At 38.2% G+C, this 20,152-nt stretch overlaps 1 long non-coding RNA gene across 2 annotated transcripts in view; it reads right to left on the bottom strand.

Moving 5' to 3' along the window:
• The window catches only part of LOC139827911 (uncharacterized), a 47,849-nt gene that overhangs the window by 12,503 nt on the left and 15,194 nt on the right, over positions 1-20,152 (bottom strand). The window contains exons 3-4 of one of the 2 annotated variants that reach the window (XR_011739043.1): positions 7,613-7,770; positions 7,137-7,294 (exon numbers count right to left, since the gene is read on the bottom strand). This is a non-coding gene — a long non-coding RNA (uncharacterized lncRNA). Of the gene's footprint in view, positions 1-7,136; positions 7,295-7,612; positions 7,771-20,152 lie in introns of those variants that run through there. The other variant, XR_011739042.1, reaches the window with a different exon arrangement.

Below are 20,152 nucleotides of genomic sequence, written 5' to 3'. Positions count from 1 at the left end.
ATTCAGCTCCTTGGTAGAAAAAGAAGACTGACAGATGGTGAATAAATTCAAGGCTAGTTTATTTTTATAACTGGAAAATAACTTTCAGACATCCTGGTGGTCTACAGATTGTTTCCAGGTCTTTTCTATTTTAATGAAAGATAAAATATGACTCCGATTCAGGATCGGGCAATTTAATTTTAGCCAAATTGCAAAGAAAAATAAACACCAGCTCTTATTTTAAACTTTAACCTTCTGAGCCACTGAGACATTTATCTTATGCAAAAATTACTGCAATAATAATAATACTTTCTGGTTTACAACTGATTTACCAGGAAATTAATATTTGGTTTTATGAACACATTAAGCAGATGGTACCTATTGTTGAAATTATCCCATAAAAGTACATGTATTTGGACTTGGTTACAGTGTAATGCATTAGACTCTTTTAAGAGATTGGTGTGGTTGTTTTTTCTTTTTTTTTTTCCAACAAGCCATTTTAAGCCTATATCATGCAACCTTGGAGTTAACTGTGGTGACTCCATAACTGCAGTAATTTTAAAATGATTGACTTAGTAATTTTCCCTCATAAGGAAAGAAAAGAGCAATAATAATGTAAAGTGTTTACACATTTCTTGGAGTTCTGATCTGTCATTAGTTTCATCAAAATCACTGACAAACTGAATAGCTGTTAGAGAAGCTAAAGAATGGAGTAGAAACTTCTGGCCCCACTGACGTTAACACTAAACTTCCCTTTAGATTCTGCGAAGCTTCAATGTCCTTCAAATAGCAGTCTTGAAGATATGCAACCATGTTATCTGGTAGCAACTTGCACAGAACTGCTGACATCCTTCTACAATTTAAACATCCCATTCCACAAGAAGTCCCACTGAAATGAAAAAAGTTACTGCAGATTGCCCATGAGACATGGGAGTGGAATAATGACTGCATGTGTACTTCAGACTGGTCTTCTGACAAACTTTTTCATACTCTTTCATTACACTGTACTTCCTATCATTCAGTCACTGAAATTGTGTACACTTAAGTCAATAGAAAAACTCCCATCCACTTTAGGAGTTTCAAATCAATCCTTTATTCCCTCAAATTTTACATATTTTTTAAGGACATTGCAGAAGCATATACAGCATTAAAGAGTATCTTTGCCTGCAGTCCCAACAGCAGCTCTGTTGCTGAGTTTGGTCTCTTTCCAAATTGACAGACAAACTGGACCAGGTACTTCTAAGGTAACTGGCAACCCTGTCACCTCTGCAGGGGAACAAAGACTAGAGAAAACACTCGTTGAGAAATGTCTACAAGCCATCATTTTATTTCCATCACGTAAAGTCAAGCAAAAGGTGGAACTAATTTTTAAGAACAACTTCACACTTCATTTACTAAAATCATACCACTGAAAGAAATGGTTAAAGAAACTATTGCTCAATTCGATGTGATCGTAGACACACCTGTATGTAATTTGATCCTCTTTACACATAGTAACTGCAACTTTTATCAGAGATTTTCCAGGCTACATGACTAAAACTAATGTTCTAAAACCATTTTAAAAAGTGGTCAGTGATATGATTTTTCAAGTGGTGATTCTGCCACCCATGCTTCATGGCTTTGCTGTAGAAATATCCAAGCAACTAGATGAAAATATTTTTCTGTTCTGACTAAATCAGACAAACAAGACCTCTACAAAACACTGAGCGCTCAGCAGAGTGGAAGATCAAACTAATAAATCAGGTATCTAAATGTATGCAAAAGAATTTGATTTTAGGCACACAGACACAGACCCATGCCTCCTGACTTCTGCTACTTAATCTCTTTCCCTGCTTCTTCTCTGTTACAAGGGATTCAGATATAGAAGGTAATTCATATGTTATTTGGACTCTGTTTATACTAACCATAAAGAGAACTTAATGAGACAGGTAGACATTCCTAATTCAGGTGTCTCAGTTAACTGCCTAAAGTTGAGTTGGATGAATTCAAACTAAGTTTGGAAAGTCTTAGACACACTCTCTGAACTAGAAAAATAAATTGACTTAAAGGTGTTGCACTTACACAAATGCAGAAAGATCCCCAGCAGACTTCTAAAAGCCAATCTTAATTATAATTAGATGCAACAAACAAAAAAAAAAAAATGCAATGCTCACTCTGTTTCAAAAAATGTGTATAAAGCAGAAAATCCTAATTTAGTCAGTCTATAAATTTGTGGCAATTTATTACAACCTCTCAATATAAAAGTGATGGATAAACCACTGAGAACCAATGACCTGGAAACCTGGAATCCTCTACTCCAAAGTGGTGACAGGCAGCCTGCTGAGGAGGTCGGGCAGGAGAGCTGGCAGCAGCCTCGGCAGGTTTCTGATTAAAAAGTTCAGCTGGAACAGGATCCAATACTGAGCCACCAACACACAAACGACTGCTGGGAAGTTCTTTGGTGTGTTCTTATTTTTATATTTACATGTCCCAACATTGCTTCTGACTTACTGAAAATGGCATGCTACTTCAATTAAACAGGATGCATCATAAACCACAAGTAATAATCCATCAGAGGAGTTTTTAAATCAACCTGGGCTCTCCTCAGGATAATTATTTGCAGACATGCTCAGCTGCAAACAGTATTCTAGCTGCGTGCATACAGGCTGACACCAAGTTTTATGACAGTTTTCTTACCAGTTACTGACAAACACACCTGAATGGTGGGCATCTAAGAGAAGACATCTCTTCACCAGGTGCCCACCTGACTTTGAATTGATTCTTCTGTAGCACACAGTGGTCCCTTGTCTGAGCACAAATCTAACAAAGTGTATGTTTAGTTTCTGGTTTATAGGTTTTGCCTGTGTGTCCTCTGCAGCAGTTGGAAGACTTGCAATATTTAGGTCGTCTCCTTAAAAAGCAACTCTACTTTTTTTCTCAGGACCAGATTGGTTTTCTGTGAAAAAACTCTAGAACACACTTCTCCTATCAATCACTGTACAGTTTGCAATTCTCACTTTCCCAAGATGTTTATGTCTGAACACTTATCTTTTTTTAAATTTTTTCAGGTCACTTGGGGAACAAAAAAACAAAGGAACCCACATATACCCAGATTGCATTAGAGTGTGTCTTTCCTAGCAGTTAAAAAAAAATACATGCTTAAGTACAAACTCCATTTACTCTGAGATTGGGATTCTAAGCCCTTCACAGCACAACAGACTTAAAATCTGTTGTCATTAAAGCTTGGGTGTCCACATTCTGCTTTTCTGTTTGTCCCCAAGAAAAAGCAACTATTGTTTATCTTTTACAATGAGAAATACCTTTCAAGTTCCAGAGGGATTGTCCCACTACAGCACAGAAGAGGCCTGAATCATCCTCGCGTCCAGTGGAAAGCTTTGTCAAGGAAAACTTTGTCAACAGCTCAGGAATTTTCCATCCGATCACTTTATTTCTTCACTTACTTTACACATGGTAATAAATTGCACAAACCACTGACTGAAAGCCCACTAAAATCAGCTGTGAAACTGGCAATGATTACTCCACGGCCTGATTTTGACACTTTAAACGACAATATGAAGCAAAGATTCAATCTTTCCTAGCTTCTGGTGAGCTAAGCCTAGACATGAACAAGAAATACACTATAGTTATATTCCCTATCAAATGCTGGAGGTAGGGCCCTTCAGCAAGGGTAATTTAGCACTGAAATTACATTGTCTTTTCTTGGAAATCTCTGTGAACTTCACCATCTGTTTCATGTGATAAAATAAAGTTGTTGATTTGATGCTGTATCTTCCATGTTAGAATAAAGACCAGTACTAATTTGCATCAAGCAGGGGGAAAAGAAAAAAAAAAAGTAATTTAAATTATAATGAAAAGAAGCACATGCTTTTTCACATTTTGATGAAGCAAAGGTACCTGCACTGGTTTACAGCTCCAGTCAAATTCAGATCACGTCAGTTGCGTTTTTCAGTTTCAGACAAGTGAGACTGTAGCAAGCAGGTATAGTAAGAGCTGTAATAAGCTTACCACATAAAAATTATGCAGCAAGCAGTACAAAGATCACTCAAATGAAAACAAATACTCAATAAAGCAGATAATTGACTGCAATCTTAGTTAATAAGATGGCCCCAAAGTGCCCTGCAAAAATGCCAAAGCAACTAAATATAAAAGTTTATCTTTGTTAGCAAAGGAAGAAAAACTTCTATATTGTTGCAGAAAACTTCTATACTGTTTTTTGGGAGTCTAAAGTACTTTAAAAATAATTAACTATTTTATGCTGCAGTTTCCGATTTGAAGTTTTATTTCAGCTTTGAATCTGATGGTTTATGATCCAGAGTCCTTGTTATCCTCTGAACCTGTCACCACCAGCTTTTATTTTCTGTGACAAAACAGAACACTAAAATGGGAGACTCTGATCACTCATATTTTTAAAAGGTCTAGTAATTGTTAGCCGAGGTCATCTTCAGCTAAACTCACAAACATGTATGTATGTATGTATGTATATATACATATATAAAACCAGAACTTACTCACAATACAGCACATTAAATATATTTTTTTCATTATTATCAATCTCCCTCAGACCCTGAGATTAACAATCACAGAAACAATCATCCAAACAAGATTCCCAGAATCTCTCTGTAGCCTAAGAATTTATATATGTGTGTGTGTGTGTGTGTGTGTGTGCGTGTGCGTAAATAAATAGAATACTCAAAAGTTTTTTCTACAGTGTTGTTTTAATGTGACTCACCATGGCAAAGTCTAGAATTCCATACAGACAACAGAAATCCTCTGGCCAGCAAGGTGCTGCACATCCTGGTGTGGAACCAGCCAATTCAGTAGTACCCTTTCCATTATATTAAACATCGAGCTTAAGTGCTTTGCTTGACTGAGACATAAATGGCTGACTATTTGACCCTGTTGTCTTAGCATGGCAGAGGGAGCATCCAACGTGCTTTTTAAAGCAGGTTGTCAGACTTGGCTACAAGAGTCAGAATATTTAGTAGGTCTCCCTCATTATGAACATCTTATGACACTTTTCTGTTGAGTCCACCACTATATATGAGTTAATTAAAACTGATTTTGGAATAATAGCTGTATTCAAACTATGCCAGCTTCATTCACAAAGCCATATATAGTTAGTTTATAATAGTTTTCTAAATGTCATAAAGTAAGATGTCATTGTAAAGAATGAAGCAAAAAATGCCCATTATTTCATCAGTAATATTTGATCAAATAAGGGTCTAACTTTCTGAAATTGCTGATTCCACACACCCCTTGCTATTTTTAAATAGCACAGCTATTTTTAAAAAAATACTTCTAATGTCAGATTTTTGCGGGTAGTTTACTAATAATGTAGCAGTTCCTCCTGGGAGTCTAAAAGCAGCTGAGGGAAGTGAAATACCCTGTTCCCTTTGACTCTCTAATGGAGCCAATTACCCCAAACAGTTTCCCACAGCTTCTTCCTAGAGTGAATTTTCAGTGTTATGAACACTCATAGGGTTAAGCGTTGCCATGTTTGTTAACATAACTTCTATCTATACCACTGAAAGCTCCTAGAAAGGGTTTTAGGCAGATGCTGACAGATGAAGTCCTGGTGAACTCTCAGGAGATTCAGAGATTTGGATAAGTGTATTAACTTTGATCCTTATCTAGAATTTTTACTTCTTTCTTCCTTACCCCATCAACAAACTTTCAGTCTTCTTCACAGTTATAATTCACTGCTACCTTACTAAACACTGACCTATCTAACTCCCTTCTGGACCTTCCACCTTAGAGGGGGAAGGCTGACACGGAAGCTGCCACGGGGCAGCCAGACTTACCCACTTCAGCAGGTTTTCCATCCTCAAGGAAAGTGGTTTGGTGGCTTATTCTTCCATTTCATCCTTCCTCCATCTGATTTTGAGAGGACAGTATAAACTCATTGCCACAGCTTCTTAGCCTCTCACCTCTAGGTTTTAGAACTGACCTTCTAATCCTTTGAGGACCAAATGATCTTTAAAATTGAAAAAGCATAGACATGCCAGACTTTCCAATTAGAACAGAAGCATAGCAGGTAGGAAAGAAAAACAAACCATCAGGGCTCCCCAATGGTTTCCCCTGCAGCCTCTGCTCCATCACATGGAAAGGACTCCACTATTTTGCATCACAATTCAAACCTATTTCTCTCACAAAGATAAAATTCATAGATTCATCCTGATTATGATGATGATTAATACCTATTTTGTTACATATGGAATGCCTGGCACATCTAGAAAAATCTGCTCTCTTCCTGAAATAACCTTTTCACACATTTGGAGTAGAAGGTAATCCATCAGTGTAACAGCAATGAAAAGTACACGAGTGCAACTCCCTCATTGCTCACAATTTGAACTGAAACAACCCACAGGCATGACCCTCATGCATCTCCTGGCTTTTACTGAAGGATTGACAAGGAGGAACAAGACATGACACAACAAACAGACAGACACACAAGTGGACGCTCCTTTCAGAAAATGGCAATTTCTCCATGAATACATAGTAAACGCAAAAAGAATCTTCTTGTACTGACTCAAGGGTCATATCCCATTTCCTTTCTGCTTTCTCTCACAGAAGCATTAAGCCCGTGTTTACAAGCATCACAAAATTACAATATTTCATTTTCATTCTATGGCAGATTTCCACTGTCAGAAATCCCAGTAACACAGAGCCAGATGTCTGTGTCAGATGACACCTGCATTCAATCTTTGTCATTGATTTGTTCTGTCAACTTGAAGAAACCAGTTAAATGTCTCTGTCTCAGTTCCTCCTTCTACCTAGTCCAGCCTCAGAGTAACTGGTTTATGCCTCACACCTATCTCTAGAGTTTAATTTCAACATAAAGTGTTTATGATACAATTGTACATCCTTCATGAATAAAGGATATCAGCAAATACACAGAAAACATGCTCATGTTAGCGATAATGCTATCATGTTTCTGGCAAGCTTTCCTATGATCAGGAACAAAGAAGCTGTAAAAAGTGGACAAATATTAACAACTGTGAAATCACTTCCCAAATCTGAACTCTGCGCCAGTGTGCAGAGGGGCAAATTCTGAAGGCAAGGATCTTTGTGGTCTGCCCAGTTGCCCCTTCTCTCGCGGTGGAACAAGAACCCAGAGGATTATAAAAGCAGATCTGCCCAAGCTTCACCAGGTATTTCTGCTAAGATGTAGTCTTAATCTGCATAATTTGTAATATTTCAACCAGGGCACAGATGGGATCTATTGGCATCTACAAAAGTGTACCTATTGAGAAGAGAATTAAAATAGCAAAAGATGTAGAAGCCATTTGGCATGCTGCTCGTCCATCTTGCAATACTGTAAAGGAAAGAAAACAGAAAAACATTCCTTTGTAATGGAATTAAAGCAATATGATACAGAGGTATTTAAAAAAAAAAAAAAGAAGCCAGACCACATGACATTCCAAAGGAAGTAACAAGAAATTATTAATATTATCACAGCTGGGGATATATAGCGATCCATGACTACATACCCAGCAAACTGGAAGTTGTGATCCTAACAGTTCTATAGGAAAAAGGTGCTGAACCAGAAAAAGACAAGAAAAAAAAAAAAAAGGAGGAGAAGGGGAGATAAAGTAGTTTAAAGCAAATCGAAGCACAGTATCTACCAACCCACCTGCTATTTGTTTCTGTTAGACCTGTCAGTCAGTGATTTTAGATGAGAGATTGGAAGCAATAGCGTATGTATCTGCTGGTGGAAACCACAAAATCATTATTCCAGAAAGCCATATCTCGTGGGCAGGAAAGAATCAAGGGAAATGTTGTTGCTGAGACCTGAAAATGGAAATAAATGGGATGATTTTCAGTTACTCTGCATGCAATCTTCCATGACAAGAATGTTTTAAGTTCTTGAATGCTTAAAATGAGACACATTAAAAGGGGCAAAAATTGGCCCAAAGTTGGCCCAAATCTCACATGTCTTTTGGAAACCATAATTTACGCATCTCTCTCTCACTCCAATTGATTACTGGAGGCATATGGGGTTCAGTGCAAGGGAAATTGAACTTCAAATACCTATGGACTCCCTACACACCATCTCCTCTGTCTCCAGTGTAATTTATAGCAGCTTCAAGAAATGATCTAATTTTTGTTTCCTGCAATCCCCCATCAGGCAGAAAATTTCCCTGCTGTAACATATTCAAACAGGCACCACTTATATTAGAGGCTGGGAACAAGACCGACATGTAATCCTTTTGCCAGCTTTCTGAGTGCCATATTACATGGGAACATTTCTCAGGGATCTAGTACACCTCACCAGCAAACCAGTTAAAGGAGTGTTATTTCAACTTCTAAATTCAGTACGCAAGAAGAGCACACTGGTCTTCTCATTTCACCATGCAGAAAGATACAACAGCAACACCTGACAAATATCTTTATGCAATGATACTACAGATGTATTCCCACGAGTCCTAGTCAATGTTTCAAGGCACTGCAGACAGTAGGTATTTGGGTACCAACTTTCTTCGTCTAAATAACTAGGAAGGATTTGTGCATAGCAGAAACTTGGCCTGGTGGACCTAAAAACACTTCTATGATACAAATATTAAGTAAAGAATACTGGAAGAATAGATCTATGCTTCCTCCCCCTTCCCCTTTCCCTCCTCCCAGGACTAAGGAAACTTTCTTTCTTTCTGTCCCCTTACATATATGGAGGAAAATCCTGGTTCCCTAAAATCTTTGCCAGAACTGTTCAATTCTGCAGACTTGGCTTTTACACGAGGAGTATCAGTCTATTCTAGTCCCACTGGGAGCTTTCATTGAACTATACAGTCAGGAGTAGTATGATTTCTAAATTAAAAGTCATGAGTTTCATTTACATCCATTTGTTTTGCCAAACACTAATCAAATATTGAAACTAAGCATGGCAAAACAAACTTGATACTTGTGGATACTACGTCCACCCTTTATGCAGTGTATTGTGTCCTAAGCAGGAATGAATTTCTGCTCCGGGAGAAGTCCCGATAAAAGCAAGGAAATGGCACATGATTCCAAGCCATGAGGGCAGAGATGGGAGGAGGATCAGAGAGGAGATGAGCCACCAGCCGAGTGAGGAGAACCATATAAGAGAGACCCTTTGAAGGAATGGAGCAAGGGGTATTTCTCAGTAACTCACATCACCAAAGAAAAATCTTTACGAAGGAGTCCACAGGAGCAGCATTGGACGGCTCAGCCATGTGCAGAAAGGGGGATCCCATATCACATATGAAGTTCAGGAGAGACTGAAGGGTCTTTGTAATGTTTATATCCAAGAGAGAGGATCTAACCTCCATGGAGTATTTGTCATGTCCCTGAGAAGTACTGACTTCACTCACTGATTTCAGTAAGTTAATAGTAACGTCCTTTATACTTAGAATCTGTTAGCTACACAGACATACATTTCAGGGAGTCAGACAGCTCCTGCATTATACAGTCATAGGGCTAACCTGAATTCCTGAGTGAAGCAAAGCATAATATTTAGGGAAGGAGAGGTGAGGGGGGAACAAACAAAAAACACACGCACACAAAAAATAAACTACAACAAAAAAAACTTGCTGCAAAAAATGTTTCACTATGAGCATGACATACACAATGCAGCCTTGGAAAATCAAAAACGTTATTTAACTTCATTGTTTCACAGTTCTTTGTTGATTAATTCCTGGGTCAAGTGTATTTATTTTTAATATATGCACAAAAGATGGAAGTCATTTTAATGCATTTAAAATTACTCACATTCTTAAGATGGACTAGAGGAATCTTGTAGAGGTAATTAACATTATAATAATCAAGTGACAATGCTTGAGGGTGTTATAGAAAACAATGTAGAAGAACTGCCACAATGCAATCAAAACAAAACTACTCTATGAATATGGTTTCTCTGAAACCGTGCAAGGGAACTGTTTTTATGTGCAGTCCACACTAGGGAATGTATTAACAGAAAACACAACTCCACTACCCTTAGAAAATACATTTTCAATAAGCCTGTATGTACCACCTGCTAGCAAATATCTTTACTATTTTACAATTATTTCTACCCAACTGCTTTAGGAATTACAATATACTTTTCATCACACTGAAGATGGTCTCTAGGCCACTGCAGCAAATTGAAGCTTGGAGCCTCTAAAGTTGTTTTAACTGGCAACTGCATAAAATATGTTAAATGAATTGACACTATCAGCAGTTAAAAGTATGTGTAAGTAAAAACAAAAACTACTTTCCTGGAGGAGGCATTTTGACCTCCTTTTGGTACTGCATGTAGTCAAGCTCTGTATCAGTTCAAGTTAAGGGAAAACTGTAGAAAAATTAACAGTGGTCATTTTATTAATAAATAATCCTTTCCCTGAGCTATAGTTCTTTATACAGCCTTGCAATCTACTTATTTGGCTAAGGTTGTCCTCAAAGATGAAGTATTACTGACAGACACGTTTTGGGGTCCCACCATGCAGGCAAACAAGAACAGATTTAGAAATGCTGGAGAACATATGGTATTCATACAACAGATTATGCGCTAAAATATCTGAAGGGAAATGCAAAATATTACTTTCAGCAGAAAAAAATAGGTACCATTTCAGGGTTCTTCGAGAAACTTTTGGCTTTTTGTTGCCACCACTAAGAAGAATAAGTCCTTCTTTGAAAGCTGAAGACCAAAGAAGACAGAGTCTGATAAGTTCAGTGGAAAAATAAGCCACAAAAAGAAGGCAAATGCTTCAATCTTGTTCATAAGTCTCACAAGAACCAATATCCAACAGAGACTCAATCACATATGTTCCCTCATGGGCCAAGATGTGCATCTTGCCTCCATAGAGAGCCCCTTTCTCCTGCCTACCAGTCTGCCATCCCAGACTTTAAACAGCCACTCTGGTCCAGTGCTATGAAAGAGAGAGAACAAGGCCAGAGATTTCCAGAGACGCTGACAGCAAAACTGCAGATGCTGGAACAGCATCACTGCAAAATAATGTGCGAGAAAAGCATGCTCTGTCAATACAGAACAGGATAATGACTCAAAAAAACAGATTTGCCTTCTAGTTGTGTGACAGATTTCCAATGAAACCATGAACAATTATCAAACATATGCCTGTACCTCAGGTCCTCATCAGTAAGATAGGGATAATATTCACCTACACTTTGTTCTCTGTAGAGGAAAATATCTATTAGCAAGTTTGCTATGCAGATGGCAGCCAGGCCAGATCTTAGCCTCGAATTTCTTTGCACTACGGCAATATAATAATCAAGTGCAAAATATGTGTGAAGGTTCAAAATTAAATAGGCTCTCACAAAGGATAATTGAAATAACAGAGCAGCTATAAAGCAGAACAACCTCCTTTATTAATTTAATTTTCTGCATAACAGCTTAAGTTGTCTGATGCCATGCCATCACTTTTAAAGTAGAATTGCAATGCCACACAGATTGCAAATATGTAGCAATATTCATATTCTACAAAATCCTGCTGTCCACATGAAGATAAGTAATCCAGTTGCTTTTGTAAATACAGTAACCAGACCAAATGCATATGTAAGAAGCAAAGTACTGTTGAACCGGTTCTCTGCCTGAATTAATTTTCCAGTACACTGATGAGCTAGCTGAGTGCCTAGTCAATAGTATGGTGATGAGTGTACTGTAAAATTTGATGAAGAACAGACTGCACTATTTTACTGTCATTGTCATGAATATTGGGAAAATAAGAGATTTTACATAAAGCTGGTTGGTAAAACTAGACCCCCCTGAATATTATATGTATATAAAATGAAGTCATTTTCCTACTCTCCTGTAGGTTCATAGTGGCTCTTTGATAGGATGACCAGCAAAAGAATTGCTTATTTCTGAAAGCAAAACAAAAATGCAGATTGTTAAAGAGTACTTCTGTAGATCTCACAGACAAACTGTAAAACTAATGCTACCATGGCCTACAGATCTTTTTTTTTTTTTTTTTAGCAAAATATATGCTGTTTCAGTGAAAAGTGTTTTCAGGTCACTCTGTGACTCAGGATTCTGCCTAAGAAGTAAATCCAACCAGAGAGTAATTATGTTTCTACCACTCTGGGCATTTTTCTACCTACACATGGAGCTGATATTAGTCTGCGGGCTATTGTCATGAAGGAATAAATTCTCTTCACATCCCTACTTGGCTCCTTATAAAATAAAGCAGACAACCCTGACAATATACAAGTAGGAAAAAATCTTACACCTATAGGTCACCCTGGAGTTCTTGATTACTCATCTCTTATCACTGTAAAGATGTGAAAGTCTAAAGGATGACAGATACTATTAATATTTACAAGTATATAATTTTAGATTAGTCTTCTTATAAAAATGCCATTAGATAAATGAAATAACCATAATTGTGAGATTAGAAACCCAACAAGTCGAGCCCTGCTACCAGTAAACTTTCAATGAATGGAGGGGGTGGTGGTTGTTTTTGGTTTTATCCTGGTTTCTCATGAATAATATAAAACGAAGAACAGCAGTTCCTCATACCTCAGACTTTGTTTGCTTACCACATGCCATTATGTGAACACATTGGTGCCACATCAAAAAGTCTACAGGCTTGTGAAAGGAAAGTAGCCATGCAGTTTTTGCTTGCAGTTCTCTCCCATAGGTAAAGAATAAGGAGGGGCTGGCTGACAGGGGACCTTGATAACAGTCTTTCACATCTAAATTAAAGGGACTGAACTAATCTCTCCTGATTTCCCTTTGCTGTGTGAAATTATGCAGTGGCAAGGTGATTCCTAATTTTATAATGCCCAGAATGTTAGTTAGCATTATACTCTTGCTACATTATATTCTGGGTTGGAAAAGGGAAAAGAAAGTAATCATTTAAAAAAAAAAAAAAAGCTTTGATACTTTGACATATATATTTTTAAAACCCTCATCTGTTTTCCAGAACTGTGCAGTAAATTGTACCTGCTTCACAAAATCTTTACTGTTTCCTCCTCTTCTTTTGCAAGATTATTTTCTAAATGTAATAACTGAGATTTTAACACAATTATTTTTTTCTTTATGATAACCTACGATCCACTAATGTAAAAATGATACTTTCTTTTTATTGGGCAGTTAGTGGAAATTTTTACTACTTGCTCATCATTTCCAGTCCTAGCTTTTTTAACTGAATTATAGTGCTGTGATGAAATGGGTCTAACTTTACCTTTAAAGTTCCAGAATCCTTTAATTTAAACCCACTATTCTGGTGTCTGCTAAATATACAGGGCATGTTTCAACCTTGGAAAACACAAAGGAGCAGGAAAGTTGTCCCCACTGGTTGATTAATAAATGACTGGGACATGCTGCCTTCACAAATGCAGAGGAGTTTTTCTGTCTTTCTGCTTTAGAAGAAAGGAGGAGAGAAGCAAAGATTTCATCAGCCTTTAGAATGTCAACATTCTTCAGTGTCACTGGCTTTTTGGCTGTCTTGGTCCTTTTACTTCTGAGTTTTAATAACTGCAGCAAAGATGGGGAAGGAGCAAGTTCCATGGGCTGATCACTCCTTAGGGTCGTATCCACCATCCCACGAATTTCCTTGCACAGTCAGGATGCCTGGCGGCCTTACAGGAGCTTTCTGAGACCTCAGAGATGTTCCCATTCTCTTTTTGCATGAAGCTCAGAGCATCCGCACTTTCACTACAGAACATCAGTGACCATATAATAGGTGTGAACAAGACATTGAATCACCATCAGATCTGGGAATATCCATCCTTTAGACATGTCCTGACCAAAGGCCCACCATTGCTGGTATTTTCCAAACCATGAAACTAGAATAAAGCATTAAGTGAACATAATTATTTCTACATAGATACTATCAGGAGTTTTAAAACTAGAAGAAAATACTTAGTATTTCTCAGATAACAAATGCCCCGTAGATTAAAAATAAACAGAAATCTATCAAGTCTATCAAGGCTTAACTATTCTAAATCCAACCTCTTCCTATCTTTCTCCATCTTCAACTGAATAACACGGCTGTTTCAGTGAAGATTTTACAGAATGTAGCACTTGGATTTTTAGACAATCATATTTTCCTGAGCATAACATTTAGCACTCTACCCCGTGACTGACAATGGAGAGCAAAAATGAGTCACCATGTCTAGTTTATCCTTCTGTTGCTGGGATACCCTATATATAAACCATATGTTTCTGCTGTTTGCTCAGGAGGCACAATTACATCCAGTGCAGGTATCATCCTACTACCCAAGGCAAAATTCAGGAAAGTAATTTTCTTTATCACACCCTGTCACGGAGTCACCGCGAAGTTAGTTTGGGCAGACAACAGGGTCCAAAACAAACTTTTATTCGGTAAAGACAGTGCAGCAGATTAACCGGTGGAAAATGGGGTTTTAGCTCACCAATAGTGACATAAATACGCGTTCGAGTATCAGTCGAGGTAAGTATTGAGGTGCAGCAAATAATAACATGGAGATCCACAGTGCGCATAAACGTGGCTCACCAAAAACAATGGCAGAGCCGTCCCTGACTCCGGGAAAAGTACACACTTGCCTGAATCTGGCAAGGAATTATTAAAGAAAATACACGTGTTTATATTTAAGCACGGAATAAGCACCCGCCATCCTGCAAGGAATTATTAAGAAGCTTTACCACTCACCCACGTGGCTCGGTGGGGGAATGCCAGTCCCGGGAGATTACTTTTGGCAGCCATCCTGCCTAAGGGGGAGGGTTCTCGGCCGCAGCCTTTGGCCCACGCTCCAAGAGGTCCGAACAACCGGTGGCCAAAACCTCGACGGGAGGGATCTCGCTTTTACAGCCTTTTCAGATCTGACTGTGAGCATTCCAGAAGCTTCTCTGTGCCCCCACTCTGGCTGTGGGTTGCCCTGAAGCTTCTAAGCACCCCCACTGGCTGTGGGCGCTCAGCGGCTCCTTGGCGCCTCTGCGCCCCCTCCTCCTCTCTCTTAACGACCCTGGTTCAACGGGTTCTGGGGTCAAAAAGAAGCTGTTACCCCCATTGTAGGAAAGGGAGGGGATGTGTCTGCACCTTCCATATCAAAGGAAGAAGTTGGGGGGGGGGGGGGGAGGGTGCATCTGCCACACACCCTGTACAACCAAGCCCTTAGGTTTTTTTCCCTATAAACAGATGGGGTTGATGTTCACAAACAGGTAACAATGCTTAAAGAATATTTAATTTTTCAAGCATACTGAGCCTATGACTGAGAAAGTTTAGCAACATCTCTCCATACCTAATCAAGTGACTTCTCTTTTAATAGAGACTTCCCTGCTCTTCAGAGAATTGTATTATCTGTCTCAGTTTCTCCTGTAAAATGAAGATGATGATTCTTGCCTGCCACAAAGAGTTACTGAGAGCATAATGGGATACTTCTGAAGCCCTTAATAAAAATGGCATGACTGCCTTCTGTACAACTACTTCAATACATAGCGCCTTGAAAACTGGTAGCAACAGGATAAATATTGTACACCATGACTTACATAAGACTAAGTCAGCTCAGTTGCATGTCCTTGCAGGCATACATGCTGTACCAGGAGGAATTTCTAATGTCCACAGAGCATCTGAAATTTTACTCTGCCTTCCACATTAACCAAATTAAACTTCAGGCTAAACAACATTTCTCTGCTAGAACCAATGAAAATGCGTTCTTTCAGTTTGGTATGAAATTTACTTTATAATACAGAATAGTACTGTGCATTCTGGTTAAACATGTCAAAACTGGTTTTAATTAATTTTATTGTACTTTAAATTAAGATAACTCATAGAAGCCCTAAATCTGGTATCATAATGGTATAAATCAGAATTTATTCTACTTGTGACAGGGAGCTGGTGCAAACCAGAATAAGTTAGATCATAATCAAGACCAGCAGATGTTTATCATCATTAAGAGTCTTATGACACACAGTACGAAGTAGTCTAAACTAATACCAATTCTAAGTATTGGACAATGCTATAACTTCTCCATATTCATAGATCTATTCAGACGTGGGTATAATCTTCAGATGAGCACCCAAGCAAAGAGACCTATTACAGTGAAATAAAGCAAATAAAGCACACTGTAATGTAAAGTGTTAGCCACCTACTTGTTGAGAAATTATAAATCACGATACTTAAAAGAAAAATTAATTCCTTTACAGAAAGTAACATCTTCCAATAAAATAATGTGAAATTTGAGATCATGAGTCTGTGCCTAGAAGCAAAATCAGGTAAATCTGTCCCTGTGCCAGGATAGGAAACACACAGGTACATGTTTGGGAAGGCAGCTCTGCCTTGCTACAAATGTATGATTTTCCCCAGCTGGGCAGACGTTTCAATGCTATCTTGTAAGAACATGCATTACTACAGAAGATGTTCTTTTCAACTTTCTAAGCTGACACCTCAAGAGCATTTAATAAATCAAGCTGTGAAGGCAATGTCATTCCATCCAGAAGTCGTCCTTATTACTATTTCCATACTAAATTCTTTTGCTAAATACTTTTTTTCCTTAGTAAAGGAAAGCAGACAATGATTGTGAGAGCAATGAAATAAGAACACCTGAATGAGACATTTCCCAGTGAAATCAATGAAGGAAACTATTCTGGTGGCTGGAGATCCTCCTTTTGAGTTAGAAAGTAAACATCTTCAGACTGTAGGAGTTCTGGAAAGCTGGCACTATGCAATAATTTGTGCAAATGTGGACATTTAACCTGCTGTTCCTAAAACTGACTCTGAGATTCGTGCAGAGCAGAGCTGTCAAGTGACCACTGATGACATTAAACACTTCTTTTCCAAAGAACATTGCCGCTATGGGTAGATAAAGGAAACAGTAAGCCTGCAATAGCATCACCCAGCATCTCTCAGCAATAGTTAATTTCAGTTACAGCATCACTGCAGCTCCTGGTCACCAGTAGTGTCCTCTACATATGGCTTCAGTAACTTGTCTTTCTCTTGCGTTTTTGCTTCAGTGAACAATAAAAATAAATAGGCTAGAAATTATAGAACAGCAAATGCAATAATTTTGCTTCCATTTAAATCAAAGAGAACAGATAGCCCAGTGGTAGTTGGTAATACAAGGCCTCAATTCCAGCTTCTTAATTTCAGTTTTTCATAGTAAAAGATAAAAATGAAAGCTTTAATGTAAACAAAACTTTCATATTTAACAAAACAGCTGATGACCATTTTGTTATGTTTGGTTGGAATTTCCTGTGCCTAATAAGATCCTAAGTTAAAACAGCTCTTGTTTTCTTCCAGTGTGGATTCTCTGCTGTTTAATGAGGCCCCAGCTGCAGCCTTACCCTAACTCTCAGACAGCAACTCCTTCTTCTACTCAAGATCACATTGTCACAGAACTTGCAGGGAGTTAGTATCCTTGAAACACCCCCACTACTGTCAGATTAGATGGAAGCTGAGAAATGGGATCAAAATTTTTAGGTCAGGTAGAAAGACAAATAAGCAGTATGACCGATACTTCCATATGAGACCTCTGTACTGAACATTTCTTAGCCCACGCATTCACATTACAAACACACTCAATTTCTCCGAAGCACTTCTCAATATCCAGATAAACTCAGTTCCTTTCTTATCAGATTTCGCTGCTCACATGCCTTAAAAGAGCATTCACATCTGGCATCATCCTCGGATTTGTCATTTAAATGGGAATATGTACACCTACAATCCCTGTTGCCAGCACTTGTATTAAGATGAATACTCTCTTCTGACATAATCTGAAACATTTAAAGAAATAATTTTCTGAGAATTCTGAATAAAATGTCATAATTTCATTTTTTATCTGCCGTTTTTTAGCAATTATAATATTTTAATCTTGAGGGTTGTTCAGTCAAGTAAAAATTTAAATCACTGTAATGATTTGGTATCAGAAATGTGCTTTTAATGTGTATCTCCTAATTACCCCATGTATCATACCTCTGTTTGTACAACAGAGTGGTCTCAGAGAGCACTTGGATCCTTTCCAGATGACCTAGATGAGGAGACAGGAGTCTGGGAGCACACCTAGTGCACTCTCACCACTAATGCGAGTCCAGCCCCTGGGACAGGATTGAGTTAGTTCAGTCTAAGACTGCTGACATGTGTATAGCATAAATGTCATGTCCTCAAGATCAATTCTTCTGCTTTATAGACCTGCTCCTATGGCATTGCTCTACTTGTTGCTGTAGACCTTCCCAATTCCATAGAGTAATACTCTGAACAGAACTGTAGGCAAACAACTTCAGACAGTTGACCTTAATTTGCGTATTGAAAACTTTCAGTCTGGGCAGGAAACAAATCTTTTCAGTGATCCATCCTCATAGGCACCTCTGCCAGGAGCAGATTTTATCAGAAACACATTGAGCATCCTCTTCAGCCACTCACAGAAGGCTGCAAGGGCTCTTTCATCGAATACAATGGATTTTTGGATCAAGGTTTTAAAAGCATAAAAGCATCTGCTTGTGCATACAAAGCTCACTGCAGGCCTGACAATTTAGCTGTACAATCACCCTGGTGACTTTTCTGACAGAATTGATGCTTCTACCATGAACCATTTTTGATTAGTGGGACTAGACATTACAACCCACAGACAAAGGGATCTATTACAATTAAGCAGGGGTAAATTATTAGCATTTCATTTGCTGAAAGCAATCTTCATACAGTGCTGTTTTAGCTCTCAGTACAACCTTTTCCACAGGCATGAGATATTGGAATTTTAATGCCTAATAAATCCTGTGAAATATAGCAGTGCTCTGCAATATGCAAGCTTTAGGTAGCTGATGTATTTAGACCAACTGCCCACTTCCACGCATTTCCCACCCATCCGACTGATCACACAAAACCGGGAGTGGATGCCAACCAACCCAGATAACTGAAGACACTTGGACCCTTAAAAGATGCTACCAAATGCTCAGAATCCCTCTGCAGTTTGATCAGTCTGCCTGAAATGGCACATGACAAAAGAATGCACTGGCCCCTCAGGCAGCCACTGCAGTAGGAACCTACTATCAAAGCAAGGATTATTACCTGAGCTCCTCAAGCACAAAGCCATACACACTGCAGAGCGCTGCGGTGTTCTTTGGATACTGCTGCTAGAATTCTGTGGATGTCAGCAGAGTTATCTGAGGTGCAAGTAAATTTAGCATCTGGCCTTAGTCACCTCATTTGCTTTCAAATAATTGATCTTACATCTGTGTACTTCTACTTACAAGACAGAATGAATTTTTAAATCTACATTTAATCCATGCAAAATCATCCCCTAAGGTCTGTGAATATTTGGAGAATGTTTTACAACTCTCTACAACTTTGGCTTTAATGTTAAAACAAGATTGATGCTGCATGCCTCCTTCCAAAACAGCAGCATCAGCCAAATATGCAAAAAAGCTCACTTATGGAAAATGCAATAACTTTTAATGCAATTTCTAGCCATTACCAATTTCTTCTGCAGTCCCCAGTAGTTTGGAATATGAAGCCTTTTCTTGATGTTACTGCAGATCTTTACTCACATAAACTCTTATAATCTGTCACTGGTGAAAAATGCACAAGCAGGAAAAGATAATGCAAATACTAAAATGCTGTCAGTTAAAATGTTTGAGAGTGCATGCTCTGGGATGATGAAAAAGCCCCTTTTGTATTGAAACTTAAGTGGTAATGTTCTAACTGGAACAAGAACAATATTTTTAATCCATGCTCGAAAGATCAAATTAAATCTGCTGCAGCCAACCTTGGTAGGGCTGTATCTATCAGAGACAACTTCTTTTTATGAGAAAGCTGCAAGTCCAAAACTGCTGAATACTCATTTGTCTGTTTTTCTGTAGACATTTAGGGAGCTAGGGCAATCATTTCTAGCTCAAGAGAACAACCCCAAATACTAGGAGATAAGAGAAAAAAAGATCTCTTGATATATATTCCATTATTCTCCTGTACAGAGTCAGATTTCAACATGAGAAATTCAAACACAAGGTGGTGACAAGTACGTTTACGATAATGTATAAGTGCATTATCTCCCATCTTTCAGTTAGATAGAGTGCTACCCAGCAATATCACTGCAGTATTTCTGATGCCATGGTTGCTTCCACTGCAAATTCCCTGTTTTACAGGCATTAACACTCAAGTTTTTGGAATCCTATAAGTTTGAAACTTATTCTACAAGCTGTCAATTCAGATGCAATATATATTTTTCCTAAAAATAAATAAATAAGTAGATAAATAAATAGGTAAATAAATAAATAAAATTGGTTCCACGATTTTTATTTATACAATCTAGA

This window comes from Patagioenas fasciata, chromosome 4, assembly GCF_037038585.1.
Source record: "Patagioenas fasciata isolate bPatFas1 chromosome 4, bPatFas1.hap1, whole genome shotgun sequence".
Taxonomy (NCBI): domain Eukaryota; kingdom Metazoa; phylum Chordata; class Aves; order Columbiformes; family Columbidae; genus Patagioenas; species Patagioenas fasciata.
Note: the sequence above shows the minus strand (reverse complement) of the source record. Positions and strands in the feature narration are given on the sequence as shown.